The sequence below is a fragment of the Triticum urartu genome, chromosome 1A (assembly GCF_056163025.1).
Source record: "Triticum urartu cultivar PI428250 chromosome 1A, HENAU_Tu73, whole genome shotgun sequence".
In the NCBI taxonomy this organism is placed as follows: Eukaryota; Viridiplantae; Streptophyta; class Magnoliopsida; order Poales; family Poaceae; genus Triticum; species Triticum urartu.
The window spans coordinates 544,978,662-545,004,292 of record NC_141873.1 but is presented as its reverse complement, the minus strand read 5'-3'; the positions used below and the strand labels follow the sequence as shown (position 1 = coordinate 545,004,292).

Here is a 25,631-nt window from a genome sequence, read left to right as displayed (position 1 = left end):
AAGACCCTCCCATGTCTGCCGATGTGTTACGACGAGCTCCGTGCTCTTGATGATGTCTTGCTTAATCTTTGCTCATAGATGGCGCGAGATGGCTCCCCAACTTGCTAATCATTTTGAATTGCCGTGGAGGATCTCCCAGCCAAGTTTCGTGTCCGGTGGCCCTCGTTGACTGTGGACGCTCCTGAGTTATGTCATGGGACTCGGTACGCAAGCCTGTGCGGTGTGTAAGGCTGCTTGCAAAGTTCTGGCATTGTGTTAGGAGTACTTTGTCCGAGCGTTGCATGTATAGTTTTTGGTCTGGTTTCCCTCATAAACAGGGTTAACTTGTTCAGATTTTTTATCCAGTTTGCCTTATAAATCGGATCAATATTTTCTTTGAATGAGACAAAAATAATCTATGATGACCTGTCTTCCAACCTCCTGGCTAAGGAGTGAACATATTCTGTAACAATTGTAAGTTCTGAAAAACAATAGTCGATAAAAATATTTGCTTCCACCATCTTCGCTAACATAAACAGAAATAAAAATGACAGCAGTAGCGAGAGAGTGTATTCTTGCCCGACATAAACACAAATAGTTTAAATCCCACATTCCACCGTGGCAAGTGACACGGCTTGCAGAGTACACAGAAGCACATAGATACGCTGTCATTTCATTGGCAGTTTCAGACTTTAACACTAAACAACTTGTGTATGAACAGTAATGTCTAATATACACTCGTAGCTGAACTAGAGGAGGAGCAAATCACAAGGTGACGACCCTTCAAACTCTTCAACCTCGAGCCATGGTCCGGCCGGGCGGCAAGTAAAATTGAGAAGAAGAAGAAGAAGAAGAAGAAGACCCCGCGGGTGTCAGCTACAGGTGGTGAGCAGGGACGAGGCCGTCATCAAAGTTACGGGAGTAGCTCTTGAGGTCGTACCCGAAGCTCACGGCGTGGCGCTTCGGCCTCAGCATAGCGCGCCTCAGCCTCCAGAACAGCTGCCTCACGGGCACCGGCGCTTGCCGCCACGTCCCGGACCTGCCGTGGCTCTTCCCCTCCATCATCTTCCGGCTGTTGATACTCCTTGTCACGCCCAATGATCCTCCCAGAAACGCCATCGGTCGACCTTGATGAGATGATGCGGACGGGAGCTCACGGTTGATTAAACACGGCTCTAGTGCTCTTCTTTCTTGGTTGATCAGGTGGATGGGAGCTTCTGGTCTAAGATGGACACGCACAATCTGCACAAATGGGAATCCTCAGCAGCCGTTTTATAAGCTCGCTGAATGGACGGGGCTCCAACGCCGCCGACGACGGCCGGGCCCGCCACCACCCACGTGCACTCACGGCTAGCTGATGAGGGGAATCCACTTTACACAACGATTATCGACTAGGCCATGGCAAAATCACATTTGGAACATCTTTTCCCGTTGCCACTGGTCACCCTAGTACCCTACACTACACACCTACAGTCAAAGACCGACGCGGCATCGGCAATGGCATCTCTCCCATAAAAGAGAGGGTACGGCATGGTCGGTGCAGGCCTCGTGTTGTGTCGACATAGGCAGTTGCATAGTAGTACCACGAACAAAAGTACTAATTTCGCTTGAGGCATCCATCACATGCTTGCTCAGCTTCGGATATCCCCCAATGCCGTTGTGGCCGTCCACATTACCTGAAAGATTAGCACATAGGCAGTACTCTTTATGTGCTAATAAAGCTACGTTGGAGCCATGTGGTTGTGTTTAATGACGACTCATATCCGATCACAAAGGTGTAGTCTTTGGGACAAATCTTCATCATAAAAGAAACAAAAGGAGTAGAAGAAAAAAGACGATGACTACATCGAGATGCGTTACACGTACGACGGTTGTGCCCCATATATCTATTGTTCAGTTAAGTATTAGGATACGGTGCCAGCTTCAAATTCGCCCCAACATACAGCTACAAACAGTAAGTACTTTCAACTTTTGTGCAGACTTAGCACTTTCAACTTTTGTACAGACCTAGCGAAGAAATATAAGAATGTTAAAGAAATACGGCAATTAAAAAGATAGCGAAGGCCACAAAAACCGCCACACCTAACAAGAAGCTGCCGAGACTATCGAACAAGAATGGAACAAGGACGACTTGAAAAACCACTAAACGTCATTGCATCGAACACACCAAACAGTCTTGGAGAACTCATGATCCTTTCCTGACTTAAACAATGTAAACAACATTGCACGGATAATGATGAGCCATGGAGGAGTTCATTTTTGGAGTAGGGATCAACTGGAGGAACCGGTGTTGGTTTGATGGTGGTGATGGTGCGGCCGGCTTGGGGTTGATGGTGGTTGTTCAGTGGTTTTCTTTTTGGTTTGGCGGCGGTGCCTTTGGCGCCGCAGGGCGGTCATCTATTTCCCCCTCGTGAAGGTGTCTCGCCCATGTTGTTGTGCAGGCTCAAGACCCTCCCATGTTTGTCGATGTGTTGCGGCAAGCTCCGTGCTCTTGGTGATGTCTTAGTTCATCTTTGCTCATAGATGGTGCGAGATGCCTCCCTAACTTTCTAAACATTTCATGTTTGGTGGCACTTGTTGGCTGTGGACGCTCCTGAGTTGTGCCATGCGGCTCGGTATGCACACATGCGCGATGTACTAGCCTGCTTGCAAAATTCTAGCATTGTGATCCTAGATGACACCTCACATCTACGAGTGACTTTCATGGCGGTGGCCCTTCCATCTGCTAGTTAGGTGTACTTTGTCCGGGTGTTGCCTGTACAGTTTTTTGCCCGGTTTTCCTCATAAACGGGGTCAACTTATTCAGATTTTTGAGCTGGTTCCCTTATAAACTGGATGCATATTTCTTTGAATGAGACTAAATTTAAGTCAAGATGCCCCCCTCCCCCCACCCCCCTAGTGTTCAAAAAATGATCTATGATGACCTGTCTTCCAGCCTCCTTAGGGCATCTCCAGCCGCGCCCCCAACAGGCCCTCCCCAGGCGATTTTGCCGCGCCGGCGCCAAAAAAACGGCCCAGTCGCGCCCCCAGAAGCCCGTTTTTCGTCGGCTCGGGCCAAAACTGGCGCCGGTGGACCCAGGCCGAACCCGGCGCCCTGGGGGGCGCTTGGGGAGCCGGCACAAGCGAAAAAGGCGCGTGGGCCCGCCCTGGCGGTGACCCGAGGGCCTTTTCCCACCGCTTCTTGACGCTTTTCCCTCGCATCTCCTCCGCTCGCTCACCTTCCTCCCGCCATTCCCTCCCTCTCTCCCGCCAAACCCCCTCCAGCTCGTCTTCCAGTCGCCGCCATGCCGTCGAAGAAGTACGCCATGCCGCGCGCGGCGGCAACCACGACTGGCACCGTGGCCCAGCCGAAGCAGAGGAAGCCGAGGGCGCCGCCATCGAAGCCACCGGGCATGTCGAACGGCGAGTGGAGGGTGGAAGTTCAGCGACGCGACGCAGTCACCACCGACCAGCGGAACAGGGCCATTGCCAAGAAGGCCCGCGACAACATGGCGCGTGCGGCGGCGTCTTCCTCATCGGTCGACCACGCGGGGATGATGAATCCACCCGTCGTCAGCCACGCCTAGTACGCGCCCTGGGGACAGCAAGGCGTCGAATCTCCATGGGGATCGTCGTCGCCCGGCTACGCCGACGGCGACGCGCACGGGGGGTTCAACCCAAACGTGACCTTCCCCCATGGCCACCCCGCGACGCGCACACCCTCACCCGCCTTCGTCGGCGTGCAGTACCCTCCATACAACTACTCGCCGCCCGCCGCCTACGCGTCCACACCGACGCCCCATCTCCCCCGTGGGCCGCTGCCCTTCTCGCACCTCGGCAACACGGACGACACAGGAGCCGACATGGACGACATCATCGTGACAGGATCGACCGCGGCCGCCGCGTCTCCCTGGTTCGCCACCCAGGACGAGGTAGTGGATCTCAGCGGCGACATGGAGGCCGAGCTCGGCTACGTCTACGGCGAGGACGCGCACGAAGCGCAGGGACCCGAGGAGGAGGACGAGGACGAGGACCAGGAGGAGGAGGAGCCAGCTCCTGATCCGACGAAGGGGCGCCAGAAGAAGAAGCGGGCGGCTAGGACAGGCGAAGCGCGCATCAAGTGGACATCCAAGGAGGAGGAATGCCTCGCCGAAGCATGGAAAGTCGTCTGCCTCGACCCGACCACCGACACGAACCAGAGCTTCGAGACGTACTAGGACCGCATCAAGGCCGAGTTCGACGAGCGGAAGCTCGTCGACCCGTACTTCAAAGGCGTCTACATGCAGCGCGGCTCCAAGGCGATGGCGAACCATTGGGGGCGTATCCAGTTGGCGTGCAACAAATGGCATGGAATCGTCGAGGAGGTCGCGGCTCGCCCGGAGAGCGGCGCCAGCGTTGAGGATCAGGTACGCACGCCGTTCACCCGCATCTCTTCGTCGTCAACGCCCGCCGCCCGCCAACTGTTTGTTCCTCCGCGCAGCCGCTGCATATGTTCACCATGTATCGGCGCGACAACCAAGACGCCGACTTCAAGCACCTCCACGTCTACAAGCGCATTGACAAGTGCGAGAAGTGGGCGGAAGTCCGACGTACCCTCGACAAGGCCAAGGAGACATACAAGCCGGACGCGACGACTCCGGGCGCGTCAGAGGGGCGGCCGGACGGTCACAAATTGGCAAAGAAGGGGAAAAACGCCGACGCGGCAACCGCGCGAGTGCAGGAGTCCATCGAGCATTAGCGTCTTTTAAGAGCGGGAACGACCAAGTTTAAAATTTCCCGCATCCTGGGACCGGCGCTTGGGGGCGTGACTGGGAGCTAGGTCGCCCCCAGGGGCCGAACTAGCGCCGGCACGCCCCCAGGCCGCTCTATTTAGGCGCCCTGGGGGGCCGAATGGTTGAAGATGCCCTTAGCAAGGAGTGAACATATTCTGTAACAATGGAAAGATCTGAAAAACAATAGTTGATAAAAAATGTTTGCTCCCACCATCTTCGCTAGCATAAATAGAAATAAAATGAGAGAAGTTGCATTCTTGCGTGACATAAACAGAAATAGTTTAAATCCCATTCCACTATGGCAAGTGACGCGGCTCGCAGACTACATACAGGCACGTAGATACACAGTCATTCATTGGCAGTTATCAGACTTCCAACAGTAAGCAAATTGTGTATGAACATGTGTATGAACAGTACTGTCTAATATACACTCGTAGCTGAACTAGAGAAGGAGCAAATCACAAGGTGATAAAGCTTCAAACTCTCCAGCCTCGAGCCTTGTTCCGGCCGGGCGGCAAGTATAATTGAGAAGAAGAAGAAGAAGAAGAAGAAGAAGAAGAAGAAGAAGAAGAAGAAGAAGAAACGGGTGTCGCTAGAGGCGGTGGACAAGGACGAGGCCGTCGTCGAAGTTCTGGGAGTAGCTCTTCAGGTCGTACCCGAAACTCAAGGCGCGGCGCTTCAGCCGCAGCACAGCACACCTCACCCTCCAGAAGAGCTGCCTCACGGGCGCCGGCGCCTGCCGCTACAACCCCGACCCGCCGTGGCTCTTCCCCTTCATCATTTTCCGGCTGCTAATGCTCTTTGTCACGCGCAATGATCCTCCCAGAAACGCCATAGGTCGACCTTGATGAGATGACGCGGACGGGAGCTCAGGGTTGATTAAACACGGCTCTGCTGCTCTTCTTTCTTGGTTGACCAGGTAGATAGCTTCTGATCTGAGATGGACGCACAGTCTGCACAAATGGGGCTCCTCAGCAGCCATTTTATAAGCTCACTGAATGGGCGGGGCTCCGACGCCGATGACGACAGTCGGGCCAGCCACCACCCACGCGCACTCACGGCTAGCTGACGAGGGGAATCCACTTTTATCATCACCGTCTACTGGCATCAAGATCCGTGCTTCACGTGACTACCTTCTGACTGTGTCAGGGTCATTAGGCCCCTCCCAATGCTCCACCTTGTACAGGTGCTAAGCCTTCCACGTAGACAAAAAATCTGATGTGGCAAGTTATTTAAGAGAAGAGAGATGGGTGTGGTGACCCCAGGAAGAACCAATGCTAAGCACGTGAACCTAGACAAAACATCTAAAAGAAGGGAGCCCACCAATACATGAAGAGCTTTAGTTGCTAAATTATTAAATGAAGCAAACTTAGCAACCATAAACTGAACACCTATGCATTGGGGAGTATAGTTGCTAAACTATTTAATGTGCTTAGCACCTCATCTAAACACTCATGCATTGACACTAGCTTTAGGCAGAGCTGACCGGCCAAACTCTTTCTCTCTCCTTCTGCGTTGGGAACAGGCAAACATCTACACCGGTCTGGTGCGCATGGGCCCGACACATGCATGCTCTCTTTCCTCACGCCTCTCTCTCAGAATCTCTGCACACGCATGCTTACTCCCTCTCACACACAGGTCCTTTCTCTTACTTTTTTTATGAACTCCCTCACTGGCGCTCTCTCTCTCTCACGTTTTAAAGAAACTACTTCCTTCTTTTCGGTTTATAAGACTCAATTCAAAAATCTCATCAATCAAAATGATGAGTGGTGGAATATTCTTTGTAATTTGTAAAAACACCAAATTAATGCTCTTGTTTTTCTAAAAAAATATGTTTACGAATGCATTAATTGCAATGCATGCATGCATAAAGTGCATGCATTGATCAGTTTTCTCTTAATACTTGCATGCAATGATTTAATGCACCTTGAAGTTTGAATATGTGATGGAGAATAACTAAATTGAACCTTATAAATGAAAAAATTAAAATTTTGAGATAAACCCTATAAACCGGAAAGGAGGGAGTACTACGTTAAAGAAATGTATTGCAGAGCACGATAGTAAAGTACACTCTTTCATATAAGTTGTTGTACTGACAGAGTCAGAGAGAGCTCGTGTGAGATTTTTTAAGAGAGAGAGGGAACGTGAGGAGAGAGATGAGAGAGAAAAGCTGCATGCATGTGAGCATGCAGGCCAGCATGAGAGAGAGGCGTGAAAGGAGAGAGATGAGAGTTCATGTGGTGAACAGTAGTCAACGCATCCCATCAAGATTCAGATTTTGCAGATCTCCTTCGGTGTAATATAAGCACTGATCACTCTGACACAGCTGCAAATTCTCATAACACTGCTCATATCTCAATGCGTGGGAGTCCAGAGGGAACGGTTAGGATAAGGGTGTTGTGTAGCCCGGGCTAGGAAAAATCATACTCATGGCAAAATCACCTTTGGAACATCTTTTCCCGTTGCCACCGGCCACCCTACACTACACACCTACAGTCAAAGACCGACGCGGCACCGGCGTGGCGATGGCATCTCTCCCATAAAAGGGAGGGTACGGCAGGAGCGAGAGGGTCAGTATAGGCCTCGTGTTGTGTCGGGCAGTTGCATACAATATATAGTACCACAAATAAAAATAATTTTGCTTGAGGCATCCATCGGATGCTTGCTCAGGTTCAGATATCCCCCAATGCCGTTGTGGACATCCACATTACCAGAAAGATTAGCACGTAGGCACTACTCTTTATGTGCTAATAAAGATACATTGCAACCATGTGGTCGTGTTTAGTGACGGCTCATATCCGATCACGAAGATGTTTTTTGGGACAAATCATCATCTTAAAAGAAACAAAAGGAGTAGAAGAAGAAAGATGATGACTACATCGTGACGCTTTACATGCATGACAGTCGTGCCGCATATATCTATTGTTCAGTTAAGTTTCAGGATACGATGTCGGCTTCGAGTTCGAGATTGCAATGACACACGCCACAACACAGAGCTACCAACAGTAAGTACTTCCAACTTCTGTTCAAACTTAGCACTTTCAACTTTTATATAGACCTAGCGAAAAATCCTCATATATAAGCAGGTTAAAGAAATGTGGCAATAAAAAAGATAGCAAAGGCGACCAACTCAACGCCGAGCAAAATTATAAAAACCGCCACATTAACAAGAAGCCACCGAGACTACCGAACAAGAATGGAACAACGCCGACATGAAAACCACTAAACACCATTGCACCGAACACACCAAACAATCTCAGAGAACCCATGATCCTATCCTGACATAAACAATGTAAACAACATTGCACAAATAATGAAGAGCCGTGGAGGAGTTCCCAGCCAAGGTTCATGTTTGGTGGCACTCATTGACTGTGGACGCTCCTGAGTTGTGCCATGGGGCCTGGTACACTCGCTCGTGCGGTGTGTTAGACTCTTGCAATGTTCTGGCATTGTGATCCCTCGACGACATCTCACATCTAGATGTGTCGTTTATGGAGAAGCCCCATCCGTATGCTAGCTAGGTGTGCCTTGTCCGGGCGTTCCTTGTATGGTTTTCCTCAAAAATGGGTCAATTTGTTCATATTTTTTATCCGATTTCCCTTATAAACTAGATCAATATTTTCTTTGAGTGAGATTAAATTTAAGCGAGGATCTTCCCCGGTGACTATTCAAAAGAAAATCTATGATGACCTACTTTTAGGTTCCAACCTCCTGGCTAAGGAGTGAAATAGTATGAGTGAACATATTTTGTAAAAGCATCTACAACTGGAAGTATCTAAATCCGGTCCCAAAACATTCGCGGATGCGTCTGAGCGCGTCCGCGGATAGTGACCGTGTTGGCTTTTGATCGCTAGACCAAATTGCCCAGGAGCTACAGAACGTACGTGCAAAGCTAGCTAGCTAGCTAGCAGCTGGATGGATTCCTGTACGTGCCTGTGCACGTCTCGCCGTATGCGCGTACGTGAAGTAGCCTGGCCTTGTGAGGGAGTCCTAAATTAGGGGGTCTCCGGACAGCCGGACTATATCCTTTGCCGGACTGTTGGACTATGAAGATACAAGATTGAAGACTTCGTCTCGTGTCCGGATAGGACTTTACTTGGAGTGAAAGGCAAGCTAGGCAATACGAATATGTATATCTCCTCCTTTGTAACTGACCTTGTGTAACCCTAGCCCCCTCCGGTGTCTATATAAACCGGAGGGTTTTAGTCCGTAGGACACCATATAATCATACCATAGGCTAGCTTCTAGGGTTTAGCCTCTCTGATCTCGTGGTAGATCTACTCTTGTAATACTCATATCATTAAGAACAATCAAGCAGGACGTAGGGTTTTACCTCTATCAAGAGGGCCCGAACCTGGGTAAAACATCGTGTCCCCTGCCTCCTGTTACCATCCGCCTTAGACGCACAGTTCGGGACCCCCTACCCGAGATCCGCCGGTTTTGACACCGACATTGGTGCTTTCATTGAGAGTTCCACTGTGTCGTCATCATAAGGAAGATGGCTCGCCTCGTTGTCAAGGACAACATCACCTCTGGGGGAGCCCTGCTGTAGGCCAAACTCTTCGACTTGGCGGCTTTGTCATGACCGCCTGCTCGGCCGCTGCGCCGACGATGACCTCTCGGGTCATTGAAAATAGCCTCCACATCGGCTCAAAGTTTGCCGAGTAGATGGATCCAATGGAGCTCTCCTCTTTGAACGAGCTCTTGGATCACATCGCCGCTCTGGGAGTCACTACAGACTACGATCGGATCGGGCTTAAACCCGACCAAAGGGAGATTAACTCTCTGTCGGTCACACATCAAATAGCGGTGGTGGAGGAGCAATGCGGCGATTCTCCCTCTATCCTGAGGACGAACTATGCCCGGATTCCCGAGCTCTCCGAACAGGATACGCGCTCGCGGGAGGACGCCGCCCTAACCCTGAATCCAGAATCAGGCCGCATACCGAACCCGCAGGGCAATATCCCGGAGCCCGAACTTCCAAGATCGGAAACTCCCCTGCCCTGGGATCACAGATTGGGTCTGGACTTAAATCCACCCACCCACCCAGATACAAACTATCTTTCCCACATCAGCAAGCGCCCCAAGAGACAGTACATCACTATTGGGCCAGATTCATCCTTGTAATGAACAAGGTCAAGGACTGTCGTGAGGAAGATGCAATTTTGCTCTTTTGCAGCAATTGCATGGACAAGGGAGTCCTCAACGCCATAAGCCGCCGTGACGTAACACACTTCGCTGACTTGGCGGACATAGTATGGAAATACTGTGCGATGGAAAGTGCCTGGAGAACCCAAACGCAATTTTGGGACAATCCGGCTCTGACAAAACCCCTAGTCCAAACTAAAAGGGCGCACTCTTATAAGTCGCCCGACTCAATTACAAAGAAGCAAAAGCCCACTACAAGGCGTGGAACCGTATTGGAGGGATGGCTCAACGGGCCCTGCAAAATTCATAGTACAGCGGATACCATATCAACACACAACCTTAGAGTATGTTGGGTACTCCGGCAGGTTGCCAAAAGCGGTGAGGATCTCCTCACCCAAAATACCTCAGAGCACCTCCCCATGGATAATAACACAGTATTAACAGTGTTCGAGACCTTCGCCTCAAATAATAGGCGTAAGAGAGCACTCCGCGGCCTTGCCGAATTCTAGCACGTGGCAGCAATAAATTCATGGAGCGGCACGGCTATCACCTTCAACGCCAGTGAAGAACCTAAATTCCGAACAGCCCGAGCACCAGCCGCTTTGGTCCTCAGTCCAATTGTGGACGGCTTTTGGCTCACTAAGGTGCTCATGGATGGCGGCAGCGGGTTAAACCTCATCTATGAGGGAACTCTCCAAAAGATGGACATAGACAGAAACCGTATTGAGCAAAGCAGTACGACCTTCCGAGGAATCATCCCTAGTCGGGAGGCACGTTGCGCTGGGAAAATCACACTTGATGTGGTATTCGGCACTCCGGAGAATTACAGGTCCGAAGAAATTACATTCCATGTGGCCTCGTTCAGTAGCGGATACCACGCCCTTCTAGGGCGGGAGGCGTTCACAATTTTTCAAGCCATACCCCATTACGGGTACATGAAGCTCAAAATGCCCGGACCAAAGGGAATTATCACTCTAGCTAGTGATCCGTACATAGCACTCCGTGTCGAGAACAAAACAACCGCACTAGCCCTCGAGGCATTATCCGAAGCCCTTGTGGTGGAGGAGTTAACAGCGCTGCGCTCCACGGTGGATAGGGACGACGTGATACTAGACAAAAGATCCAAGTCCACCTCTTTTAAACCAACGGACGAAATAGTTAAATTCCAAGTCCATCCAACGGACTCTACAAAAACAGCATCCATTGGGGCACAGTTAGACCCCGCTGTAGACGCCGCACTACGGGAGTTTCTGCGTGAGAATTGGGACATATTCGCTTGGCATCCTTCAGACATGCCAGGAATCCCACGCATATTGGCTGAGCATAGCCTTAATATTCTAATAGGATTCAAGCCGGTCAAGCAGACTCTTCGGCGTTTCTCTGAACCTAAGCGACAAGCCATGGGAGAGGAGCTGGCCAAGCTACTGGAAGCCGGATTCATTAAAGAAATAAAACATCCGGATTGGCTAGTAAACCTGGTGATGGTACCAAAAAAGGAAAAATCCTGGCGCCTATGTGTCAACTTCAAAGACCTTAACAAGGCTTTCCCAAAGGATCCCTTCCCACTCCCTCGCATCGATCAAATCATCGACGCTACCGCAGGACACGAATCACTGTGTTTCCTCAACGCATATCTGGTTACCACTAGATTAAGATGGCGGAGTCTGATCAAGCTGCAACAGCATTTATAACACCATACAGCCCCTTCTACTTTAACACAATGCCCTTTGGGCTTAAAAACGCCGGTGCAACATATCAGCGCATGATCCAGACATGTCTGGAAAAGCAGATCGGCAAGACTGTGGAGGCATACGTAGACGACGTGGTTATTAAAACCAGACACGTCGACTCTTTAATAGACGACTTGAGGCTCACGTTCACCAATCTCCGAACATACGACATTAAGCTCAATCCAGAAAAATGCGTCTTCGACGTTCCTGCCGGAAAGCTCCTGGGCTTCATCGTCTCTAGTAGAGGAATTGAAGCAAATCCGGCTAAAATCCGAGCTCTGTCATAGTTGGCTACCCCAACTGACCTCAAGAAAAATCCAAAAATTGACTGGATGCGTGGTGGCTTTATGCCGCTTTATCTCCCGATTAGGATAAAAGGCACTTCCCCTTTATCGCCTTCTTAGGCGCACCGAACACTTCGAATGGACGGACGCAGCCACGGCCGGACTGGAATAAATCAAAGCCATCCTGGCCGCCAATCCAATCCTGGCCGCGCCAACTGTTGGCGAACCAATGCTATTATATATAGCGGCAACTCACCAAGTTATAAGCGCAGTGCTCGTCTTCGAACGAGAGACCGATGGACATAAATTCCCGCTTCAAAAGCCGGTATATTATGTATCCACCGTCCTCACTCCATGCAAATCACGGTACCCACATTACCAAAATATAGCATACACGGTGTTTATGGCATCTCGGAAATTACGACACTACTTTCAAGTGTGTTCGATCACGGTGGCATCCGAAGTACCACTCAATGACATTAAACAACCGTGATGCCACGGGCCGGATTGCCAAATGGGCTATTGAGCTCCTCCCATTCGAAATAACATATAAGCCACGACGAGCCATTAAGTCGCAAGTACTGGCCGACTTCGTAGCCGAATGGACAGAAGCCGAACTCCCTAAAGAGTACGGAGCATACTCCAATTGGATCATGCACTTCGACTGCTCTAAAATGCTGGCTGGTCTAGGGACTGGCGTCTGACGTCCCCCACCAGAGACACGGTGCAATACGTGCTCCAAATACTATATATGGACTCCAATAACGCAGCCAAATACGAGGCCCTACTACACGGCCTCCGGATGGCGGTCTCCATGGGCATCCAACGCCTAGAGGTGCGTGGGGACTCGAACCTCGCAATATCCCAAATAAATGGAGACTTCGATGCCAAGGATCCAAAAATGGCGGCATATCGCAACGCCATCCTCAAAATATCAGCTCGGTTCGAGGGGCTGGAATTCCACCACGTGGCTCGGGAAAACAACCAGGCAGCGGACATCCTAGCTCGTATCGGCGCTAAACTCAACCCTATCCCACCAAACATCTTCCTGGAAAGACTATTTAAACCATCCGTGGTATGGGAAGGGGACACCGGCAAAATTAGTCCGGACCCGGCCAAAACCCCAGATACCGAATACTCTGACACAATCGGAGGCTCTGCCACCGAAATAACACCTTCAGCCCACGTGATAATGGCCGTCATTGCCCCGTGGACAGAACCATTCCTGGCCTACCTAACTAGACAGGAATTACCAGAGGACCAAAATGAGGCTCGCTGCATAGTGCGGTGATCTAAAGCCTACAAGGTCCATGAGGGAGAGCTTTATAAGAAAAGCACAACCGGAGTCCTTCAAAGGTGCATCTCCGAAGAGGAAGGGCGGAAGCTGTTGGCAGAAATCCATGCAGGACTCGGCGGCCACCACGCAGCAGCCCGGGCCCTTGTAAGTAAGGCCTTCCGTACAGGTTTTTATTGGCCGACGGCCCGGGCAGATGCACAGCATCTGGTTCAACATTGTGTCGGTTGCCAGCTTTTTGCAAACCAAAGCCACATGCCACCTACCGCCCTCCAAACCATCCCCATTACTTGGCCCTTAACGGTCTGGGGGCTCGATATGGTCGGACCCCTCAAAGGGGGAACCCATAAGAGAAAATACTTACTGGTCATGGTGGACAAATTCACCAAATGGATAGAGGCCAAACCTGTCAAAACGGCTGAATCCGGACCGGTGATAGACTTCATATCCGGGATTGTACACCGTTATGGAGTTCCCCACAACATCATCACTAACAACGGCACAAACTTTACAGCCGACGAGGTGAAACTTTGGTGCAGTAACATGGGCATCAAGCTCGATTATGCTTTTGTCTATCACCCGCAAACTAATGGTCAAGTTGAACGCGCGAATGGTCTTATCATGAATGGTATTAAACCCAGATTAGTCCGGTCCTTAAAAGAATCATACACCCATTGGGTAGAGGAGCTCGACTCCGTACTATGGGGGCTGCGGACCACGCCGAATCGCACTACCGGATACACACCGTTTTTATGGTGTACGGCGCTGAGGTGGTACTGCCTTGCGACTAATCCATGACTCACCTCGAGTGCACATGTACGAAGAAAGAGAGGCCGAGCTCGATCGGCAGGACAGTTTGGATGCCCTGGAGGAGGAGCGCAACGTGGCAAAAGCCTGTTCCGCATTCTATCAACAACAGGCTCGAAGGTATCAAAGCAGAGAAGTGCGGGCCAAAACCTATAACGTTGGTAAACTAGTTCTGCGCCTGCCGGAGAAGAAAAAGAACAAGCTCAAGCCCAAATGGGAAGGTCCCTTCATTATCGACCAGGTTCTGACCGGTGGAGTGTACCGTCTGCGGGATGCATCGAATAATCGACTCGAGCCAAACCCATGGAACGCAGCCAGAGTATGAAGATTCTACGCCTAGCGCCGGACTCTATGTTCGTCTCCTTACCTCCATGAATTTTTTGCACATCTATTTTTTCATCTTTCTTTCTCTCTTTTCTTTTCAAAGCCCTAAAGGTCTAAACCTGTGTCTTGGTTACACAATCTTGACGCGCTAACCGCGCTCAATATACCTGGGGGCTTCCTATACAAAAGCTTAATCTAATTATTTTTCCGGGCTTCATGCCCCGCACATGTGTCATCCTTCCGCATGTACCTTTTTCTCCATTATATGCATCGATATTACTTAAGTTTTGGCCAAGCTGGGTTGCCTGGCTCTTGTGTTTATGCCCTACGTTCCCGTTAATTCGGCTAGGGCATAAGGGGAGCACCTCTGTGATTGTTACTGCCGGGTCAGCCAGATGCGTACCTCAGACTGGGTGAAGCCGAAAGCTAGTGTTCTTAAGGGAATATTCGTTCGGTGAATAAAAGATGACTTCCATTTAAATTACTACATGCCCCCAGATGTTTTTAACCTGCGACTCGCAGCCCGGACATGCACATTAGGGCATGCGTACCCAGGGAAAGGAACCCTTAACGGAACTATTCTCCCTGGAAGATGTTTCTTACTACCTATGTAATATAACATAGCTAGTTGGGTACTTGTCTGTTCAAGCACTTATGACTCCTACGCCTGGTTTCCATGCATACCCCGGTTTTTATATAACCGAGTGGGTATTCGGATACACTCCGGACTATCGGGTCTAGAGGTCGAAGCGAAAAGGTCCGCCATGACAAATGATTTACAATCCGGCTAGGGACATTACATATGTCACTTGAAGTACACAGTCACTAAGACTGATTAAATTCTTCTTCTATACCAACCAATAGGCTGTCTAGCCTACAATCCTGTTGGGAATACTTTGCGGCTAACTCTACTTGATCATACACTAAACTGACAGGGATTTCTTTCCCATCGGGCCCCACAGGTCCGACCTCAGCCATGTGGTTTCGGTCAGCCTTGGTGTATCATGTCTTCACCATAGCCCAGGCTTCCTGTGCACCCTGTCGACAGGCCGATATCTTCCATAACCGGAAGCGCCGTCGTGCTCCCTTCAACTTCTTTATAAGCTCCCCCATGCCTCCTGGCGGGGACGCGGACGGCCACAAGGCTTGGGCAATACTCTGCATCACCTGTCGAACTTGTTCGTGCAGTTGTGAGAGCTCTGGCAGAAGATCACCCGAGGACCCAGGCATCTCCTCCGCGGGACGACCCGTCAGCCTACCTACAGACATAACGCTGTTAGCAGGCTTCTTCGCCGAACTCCTTTAAAAAGTTCGTTCAAGCACTTACTAAAAATGCCACGCTGAAGCCGTTTATTCTCCTTCATGGAGTCCGCAATCTGGGCTCGGACATCCTTCAGTTCCACGCCCAGCCGGATATTGGCATCTTGGAGATCGTTTTTCTCCTGCCTGACTCGCGTCAGCACACGCTCGCCAGCGTTTCGCTATCGATCATCACGTGCCGTATCCGCCTCCACGGCCTCCGGATTCACTCCGGGCCACCTGCAACATCTATTGTTAGGTGTGCATGTACGCCGCATACTACCTGGTACTGATATTCTTTGCAATAGACAAAAGAGTTACCAAGGGGACCCTTTGTGGACTCCTTCAATGCGGCAACAACGGCTTCCAGCTGGGCCTTGCACTCGTCCAACTCTTGAGATAGTTGGGAATTCTTCTCAGTAAGAACCTGCACAAATATTGATCCTTAAATCAGTTGCGTCAACTGTTTCAAGTCTCAGGGGCTACTGATACATATAATCGTCAGATTTACTTACCTGTACATCCTTTACATCCTGGTCCATGGCTCTGGCTAGACCATTTTGAGCAGCACGGAGGTACGCGTCTCCAGAATTGAAGGCATCAAATGCCTCTGGTGAGAAGCAAGCGTCACGGAGTACGGCCCGGCGACGCCTATGAATCATGGCGCTCTCCACTTCTGAATTTGTAGCGGCCAGTCTATCCGCATCCTCTGTAGGAGGAGTATCCGGCATCCGCCCCATGTCGGCTTCCGCCTCTATGTCCGGCCCTGGAGCCCGACTGGTGGAAGCATGATCGGCAGCCTCTTCGGACATATTCCGGCGAGTGTTTTTTCTATCAAAGAAACATGGACGTCATTACATTTTGATAAAGACGACAACCACGGAGTGGGGTTTTTTGTCATACCTCTGCGCCGGCGTCTTTGTCCTGACCGCCTTCCTTTTTGGCCTACCCGGCCTCGGTGCCTCTTGTTGGCGAGTTGCTGCGGGTTCGGCATGGCGTCCCGAATGCCTTCCCTGTAAAACACCATATGTATATGGTAGGTGAAGTGTCTAAAAGGGGATCCTAGTTTTTTGAGTTGGGATTTTGGTTTTTCTTACGTGCGATGCAGGGAGCAGTCCGGGATAGTCGGCCGTAATGGCCACCATGGCATCATCACAGCTCAATTGATAGAACTGCCTGTCTATCATCTCCACGAATATGTCCGGATCTTCTTCGAGTCTGGGACCGAGGGCCCGGTCAGGATCCTCTGGTTGTGGAGATGGGCTGTTGACCTCCCTTACAGCTTTTCGCAATTCCTGCCGTAAAATGGCAAGGTAAGTACCTACGACAAAAAATGCGGGAATAATGGGAGTAAGGAGATATAACTCACCCAGCTTGGAGGGTTGTACATGGAGAATCCATCCCGTGGCTTGATGCGGATGCACTCCTCTTCCTCTCCCTTGAACAACTCGGACATAATTTTTGCTAAAGCAGCAGCGGAGTCCGGTCCCTTACGCCCGCAACGGGTGGCATCATCTTCCCCGTTAAAACACCACAGGGGTGCCCTCGATATTAAAGCGGCTGCACTCCCCGCATTATGCATATTGACATAACTTCGATTACTGTCAATCCTAATTGAGCCAGCGCTTTAATCCGGTTCATCAGGTAAAGGACTTCTCCGTTGTCTTCCTCCTGGGGGCTCCGTGGGTGCCAGCTTCGGCGTTTCTTCAGAGGAGCATTGTTGAACTCAGGAAGACCCTGCCGAACAGGGTCCGGAAGCGGGACGTCCTCCATATAAAACCATTCCGAAGGCTAGTCTTTGGACGTCTTCTTCAGAGTACCAGACAAGTATCCGGTTTCGGCGATGCGCCATATTTCGGCTCCGCCCACTTGATAAAGTGACCCCTTCTGTGTGCGAGGGATGAGGCAAAATAACCTCTTCCACAGCTCGAAATGAGCCTCACAGCCCAGAAATAACTCGCAAAGGGCAACGTAGCCGGCGATGTGTAATATGGAAGCAGGGGTGGAATTATGTAGTTGGAGGCCGTAAAACTCCAGGAGCCCGCGGAGGAACGAATGAATTGGAAATCCGAGTCCCCTTAATAAGTAGGGAACAAGGCACACCCGCTCCCCTGTAGAGGGGCTGGGGAAGCTCTCCGCTTGCTCCCCGCCATTGTAGGTGGCGAGCCCGGCTCGGACGGGAACCATATACGCTGGAGGGAGGAATCCCTAGGTCTGCAGTTTGACTAATCGACTGTGTGGGACGAAACATCTCTCCCAATCACCGGGCTTAGGGCTACGGGGACGGGAGGAGGAGCTGTGGTGGTCAGCCATGTTGGAATGGATTTTTCCGAAAAGCGCTCCGATGGATTCTCGCTGTGGGAGGATGGTATGGATTGGATCTGAGAATCCCCATCCCTTTAATAGATGATTTATTTATCTGGCTAGGGGTGTGAATATAAAAACACCCTGGCTCCTCGTATTCATTCGACGCGTGGAGGATAGCCCTTATTGGGCGCAGAAGCCAAGAAGTCCAACATTTATGGGTCCGGACACTGCTTGACAAACATTCAAAATTTGAGAAGAACCCGCCTTGCAATGCCGAAGACAATACTGCGTACCGGACTTGACGTCATTGAAGCCTGGTTCGGGGGCTACTGAAGGAGTCCTGGATTAGGGGGTCTCCAGACAGCCGGACTATATCCTTTGCCGGACTGTTGGACTATGAAGATACAAGATTGAAGACTCTGTCTCGTGTCCGGATGAGACTTTACTTGGCGTGGAAGGCAAGCTAGGCAATACGGATATGCATATCTCCTCCTTTGTAACCGGCCTTGTGTAACCCTAGCCCCCTCCGGTGTCTATATAAACCGGAAAGTTTTAGTCTGTAGGACAACATACAATCATACCATAGGCTAGCTTCTAGGGTTTAGCCTCTCTGATCTCGTGGTAGATCTACTCTTGTAATACTCATATCATCAAGAACAATCAAGCAGGACGTAGGGTTTTACCTCTATCAAGAGGGCCCGAACCTGGGTAAAACATTGTGTCCCCTGCCTCCTATTACCATCCGCCTTAGATGCACAGTTCGGGACCCCCTACCCGAGATCCGCCTGTTTTGACACCGACACCTTGCTTGCTGGATCGATTCAACGGGACGTCTCAGCGAAAAACTCCTGCTAAACTTAGAGAACGAAACGATAGACGAGACTGATTGGTTTTCATGGCTAAAGGCCTGTATCAAGCTTTTGCTTTGTATTTATTTTCTCTTTTTCTTGGTACAAAGGTTAAGGGGTGCGTACCTATATATATTGGCTAGCCAGCATAAGCTAGCCTACTCTGTGTCTAATCCTAATCCTACACGGAGACGTACACATACACATGTAGTACCCATACAGATATGAAGACTAAGCCACATTTAACTCTAACATTCACCCCCTTGAACACGACATCCTCGTTACGACCTGGATCCCAGACATGATTGCTGCTATTTATAGGCATTGCTTTTGCCGTTCTTCGTAGCATTCCAGTGACTGACTTCAATGCCGTCAGCTCATTCGTAGGTTGACGACAACACTTCTTTTTGGTCGCATCTTGAAACTTCACCTATTCTTCGGTGCTTGATAGATTGTTTTTCGGATTCTCATGGAGACATCTTTTGAATCCGAGCGAGACCAATCTTCTCTTTAACTTTGAGTTTCAAGCTCTTGGCGCTTGCTTCAGCCCGTAAAGTGTCTTCTTGAGCTGGTAAACTTTCCCTTCTTCGCATTTCTTCTCGTAGCTGAAGGGTTGTTCCACGTACACTTCTTCTGTGAGGTCTCCGTTGAGTATTGCGGATTTAACATCCATATGATGAACCTTCCAATCCTCTTGTGCTGCCAAAGCTAGGAGTACTCTCACCGTCTCGATTCGAGCAATCGGTGCAAACACCTCCTCATAGTCAACTCCTTGATGTTGTACGTAGCCTTTTGCAACGAGTCTTGCCTTATACTTCACAATGTCATCCTTCATGTCCTTCTTCAACTTGTAAACTGATTTCAAACCTATTGCCTTTTGGTTCGGAGGTCGGGTTACCAAAGTCCACGTGCCATTGCTCTCGATCGCCTTCATCTCCTCATCCATGGCGTGCGTCCAACTTGAACTTTTGCTCGCCTCCACGAAGTTCGCTGGCTCTTCAACACCGAGCAAACATAGTCTGGAGTAATCGAGCGTAACTGGCTTTGCGTACTTGTAGACTTTCTTGAGGGTCTTGTAGCGATGAAGCCTGGAAGAATCTATTGTGGCTTGCGAAGGAGGCGACACAAATTGTCTCGGTGTCGATGTACTTGAGGAAGACGACTGAGTCTTGGGCATGGTAGATGCTGGATCTTTGGCATCCACATCATCGACATCCTCATCGTTGGCGTAGTCGTTGTGACCGTGACTATCATCTTGATTGTCGTCGTCACTATGTGCCTCCTTGTCGATGTCATTGCCGAGCCGAGATCTCTGCCCGTGTCATTGTCGCTATCATCTTGCGACTTATGCGCGTCGTCATCGGTGTCGGCACTATGGTGATCACTGCCATTGCGGTCACCTTGGTTGGGTGTCTTGCCAACCACCTGGATGGCCTCCCCTGCATCATCATCAATTGGAAATTCAACTATGAATATGTTACCATTTGGAGCATCGTTGGCTGCTGTGCTCCAATTCTAGGCTTTGCTTTCTTCAAACACGACGTCGCATGAAATCCGTAGACGCTTGGTTCGTAGATCGTAGAGGCGATATGCCTTGGTGCCGGAACTCCTCTCGTATCCAATAAACACCATCTTGGTGCTACGATCGGCAAGCTTTAAGAGATGCGGCTCCGCCGTCTTCACATGTGCCACACACCCAAATGTCCGTAGATGAGACACATTCGGCTTCCGTCCGTAAATTGCTTCATACGGAGTCTTGCCGATCACCGCCTTCATTGGAGCTTGGTTGAGAAGATCGACCGTTGTCGAGACAGCTTCTCCCCAAAAAGTCCCCGACAGATTCTTGCTCTTGAGTAAGCTCCTTGCCATGTCAACGATGGTTCGATTGCGCCTTCCAACAACCCCGTTCTGCTGTGGCGTATAAAGTGCCGTGAGGAACCTCTTTATGCCAATCTTCTCGCAATAGTCATTGAACTCGTTCGATGTAAACTCTCCGCCGCAATCTGTCCGAAGAGCACGAACCTTCATCTTGTGTTCCATCTTCATTGCAGCCTTCAGCTTCTTAAACGCTTCAAATGCCTCATCTTTAGATCGTAGGAGAACGACCCACATATATCTCGAGTAGTCATCTACCACTGGGAAGAAATACTTCTTCCCTTCGTGAGTTGCTGGGGTGATAGGGCCACATAGATCATCATGGAGCAGCTCGAGTGTATCACTTGCACGATAGGTAGACTGAGCAGGGAATGGCATGTGGTGCTATTTTCCAACCAAGCACCCCTCACAAACTCGATGAACATGGTTCATACGTCTCCAACGTATCTATATTTTTTTATTGTTCCATGCTATTATATTATCTGTTTTGGATGTTAATGGGCTTTATTTTACACTTTTATATTATTTTTGGGACTAACCTATTAACCGGAGGCCCGGCCCAAATTGTTGTTTTTTTTGCCTATTTCGGTGTTTCGTAGAAAAGTAATATCAAACGGAGTCCAAACGGAATGAAACCTTCGGAAACGTGATTTTTGGAACAAACGTGACGCAGAGGACTTGGAGTGACGTCAAGAAACGAACGAGGTGGCCATGAGGCAGGGGCCACGTCTACCCCCCTGGGCGTGCCCTCCCCCTCGTAGGCTCCTCGTGGCTCAACCGACCTACTTCTTCCTCCTATATATGTTCACATACCCCGAAAACATCCAGGAGAACCACGAAACCCTATTTCCACCGCCGCAACCTTCTGTACCCAAGAGATCCCATCTTGGGGCCTTTTTCGGAGCTCCGGTGGAGAGGGCATTGATCACGGAGGGCCTCTACATCAACTCCATCGCCCCTCCGATGATGTGTGAGTAGGGGCGGAAACGGATCGGATGCGGGTCGGATAGTGCTCTTACCACTTTCATTTTCATATTTTCAAAACGAATACGAATCCGAATACGGATGTTATCGGATACGTATGCGGCTCAGATATTATTCGAATACGGATACGTATCGGATATTTTCTTGATTCGGAACGGATACGAATAATATCTACATATTGCTTAAGTAAATTAGTCGATAGCTATGTGACCTAAAATAATCAACTTGTGACATACAATAAGTCAATGATAAATAGGTTTATGAATAAATACTATTGTAATGCATAATAATTTATAAGTTTAATCATACAAAAGAGTAAAATTTGACCACTTATTTGGCTTTTATGTTGGATAATTGGAATATTGGGCCTAGAATTTAAAAAATTACCTCCCATAATCTTATTCGGATACGGATATATCCACTTCCATATCCATATTTGTGTCAAAATCTCCTACCATATTTTATTTTCTATTTTTTTAATAAATTCAGATACGGATAATTTCCATTTCCATTTTGGTTCGGATGCGGATGTTTCGGATACGAATAGGCATTTTCTTGAATACGAATATCGGATATTTCGGATTATCCGCTACCACTTTCCACCCCTATGTGTGAGTAGTTTACCTCAGACCTTCGGGTTCATAGCTAGTAGCTAGATGGCTTCTTCTCTTTCTTTGGATCTCAATACCAAGTTCTCCTCGATTCTCTTAGAGATCTATTCGATGTAATCTTCTTTTGCAGTGTGTTTGTCGAGATCCGATGAATTGTGGGTTTATGATCAAGTCTATCTATGAACAATATTTGAATATTCTCTGAATTCTTTTGTGTGTGATTGGTTTATCTTTGCAAGTCTCTTCGAATTATCAGTTTGGTTTGGCCTACTAGATTGATCTTTCTTGCAATGGGAGAAGTGCTTAGCTTTGGGTTCAATCTTGCGGTGCTTGATCCCAGTGAAAGAAATGGAAACGACACGTATTGTATTGTTTCCATCGAGGATAAAAAGATGGGGTTTATACCATATTGCATGAGTTTATCCCTCTACATCATGTCATCTTGCTTAAGGCGTTACTCTGTTCTTATGAACTTAATACTCTAGATGTATGCTGGATAGCAGTCGATGTGTGGAGTAATAGTAGTAGATACATGCAGGAGTCGGTCTAGTTGTCACGGACGTGATGCCCATATACATGATCATACCCAGATATTCTCATAATTATTCGCTTTTCTATCAGTTGCTCGACAGTAATTTGTTCACCCACTGTAATACTTATGCTATCTTGAGAGAAGCCACTAGTGAAACCTATGGCCCCCGAGTCTATTTTCCATCATACAAGTTTCCAATATATTTTATTTTGCAATCTTTACTTTCAATCTATATCATAAAAATACCAAAAATATTTATCTTATTATAATCATCTGTATCATATCTCACTGTTGCAAGTGGCCGTGAAGGGATTGACAACCCCTTTATCGCGTTGGTTGCGAGGTTCTTATTTGTTGTGTAGGTACGAGGTGACTCGCGCGTGGTCTCCTACTGGATTGATACCTTGGTTCTCAAAAACTGAGGGAAATACTTACACTGCTTTACTGCATCACCCTTTCCTATTCAAGGGAAAACCAACGCAGTGCTCAAGAGGTAGCAAGAAGGATTTCTGGCGCCGTTGCCGGGGAGATCTATGCCAAGTCAAGACATACCAAGTACCCATCACAACTCTTATCCTTCGCATTACATTATTTGCCATTTGCCTCTTGTTTTCCTCTCCCCCACTTCACCCTTGTCGTTTTATTCACCCTCTTTTTCATTCGCCCTTTGTTTTGCTTGCTTCGTCATTATGGCTAGTGCTTTATCTACTTCTTTATCTCTCGAGAATGAGTTCCTTAATTTTAAACAAAGGGAGGGAGAAAATCTAAAAGATGCTTGGTACAGAATTTGCAGTGCGCAAAATAGATCTACTAGAAAGCAATCTACTTCCGTTCTTCTTCGCAATTTTTATGTAGGCATCACTCCTTGGAATAGATATATGCTTGATACCATAACCGGAGGAAATTTCTTGGGTAGCCATACTTTTCATTCTTATAATGCTATCATAGATTTGTTTGGCCCACCACCTCTTTTGGGTAATGGAACTATTTTAACTTTGGAACACATGATGCAACGGCTTGAAATTATTGAAAATAAAGTTGCCACCGTAGAGTTGATTGAAAATTTGGATAGAAAGATCCATAACCAAATTACCCAATACGGATCTAAGGTAGGAGTTGCTCTTAAATTTTTTAAAGAAAAGAAACCTATGGTTAATGAAAAGATAGATCAAGATTCCACTAGAATTGATAAAATTGAGGATATTATTACCAACCTAGGGTCTGCCTTTTCTTTTGTGAAAAATACTCCTTCTAATGCTAAGATTGCCAAATTGATGTATGTTCCTAAAAATAAGGGTGAAACTTCTAGTAAGGGAAGTGCGGACCTCAAATCCATAAGTGTTCACCCCAACTTTCTCACTATCCTTAAGGAACCTTTTGCTACAAATGATTTTCTTTATTTCATGCCTATGAGTTTGATAATTAATAAAAAGAAAGAAACCCCCAAGAGTTATAGGTGTCTTATTGAAGAATTGCCTAAATGGCAATACCTAGATGTATCTTCGCTTTTATGCCTAGCTAGGGGCGTTAAACGATAGCGCTTGTTGGGAGGCAACCCAATTTTACTTTTATTCCTTGCTTTTAGTTCCTGTTTAGTAATAAATAATTTATCTAGACTCTGTTTTGGTTGTGTTTTTTGTGTTTAATTAGTGTTTGTTCCAAGTAGAACCGTTGGGAAGACTTGGGGAAAGTCTTTTTGATCTTGCTGTAAAAAACAGAAACTTTAGCGCTCACAAGAATTGCTGCCATTTTTTATTGGAGGGTGCTATTTAGTTAATTATTTTTTAAGATGATTAATATATAAATTCCTCAAGTCCAGAAATTTATTTTAGAATTTTTGGTGTTATATAAGTATTTGAAACCTACAGATTACTACAGACTGTTCTGTTTTTGACAGATTCTGTTTTTCACGTGTTGTTTGCTTATTCTGATGAATCTATGGCTAGTAATAGAGTTTATGAACCATAGAAAAGTTGTAATACAGTAGGTTTAACACCAATATAAATAAAGAATGAGTTCATTACAGCACCTTGAAGTGGTGGTTTGTTTTCTTTTACTAACGGAGCTCACGAAGATTTTCTTTTAAGTTTTGTGTTGTGAAGTTTTCAAATTTTGAGTAAAGATTTGATGGATTATGGAACAAGGAGTGGCAAGAGACTAATCTTGGGGATGCCCAAGGCACCCGAAGGTAAAATCCAAGGACACCAAAAAGCCTAATCTTGAGGATGCCCCGGAAGGCATCCCCTCTTTTATCTTCGTTCATCGGTAACTTTACTTGGAGCTATATTTTTATTCGCCACATGATATGTGTTTTGCTTGGAGCATCTTGTATGATTTGAGTCCTTTCTTTTTAGTTTACCACAATCATCCTTTCTGTACACACCTTTTGGGAGAGACACACATGAATTGGAATTTATTAGAATACTCTATGTGCTTCACTTATATCTTTTGAGCTATATAATATTTTTTTGCTCTAGTGCTTCGCTTATATCTTTTAGAGCACGACGGTGGTTCTATTTTATAGAAATAATTGATCTCTCATGCTTCACTTATATCATTTTGAGAGTCCTTTAGAATAGCATGGTAATTCACTTTGGTTATAAATTTTAAATGCTAAGAGAAGTTGGATGCTTGATAGATGGTTTTGAGATATAAAGGTGGTAATATTAGAGGTGTGCTAGTTGAGTAATTGTGAAATTGATGAATACTTGTGTTGAAGTTGGCAAGTCCCGTAGCATGAACGTATGGTAAACGTTATGTGACAAATTTGTAGCATGGGGTGTTCTTTGATTGCTTTCCTTATGAGTGGCAGTCGGGGACAAGCGATGGTCTTTTCCTACCAATCTATCCCCCTAGGA

General features: G+C 48.0%; 1 pseudogene; it reads right to left on the bottom strand.

Annotated features, from left to right (window-relative positions):
* Window positions 1–5,248: 5,248 nt before the first annotated feature.
* LOC147992459 (uncharacterized) lies at window positions 5,249–5,838 on the bottom strand (annotated as a pseudogene).
* Window positions 5,839–25,631: the final 19,793 nt, after the last annotated feature.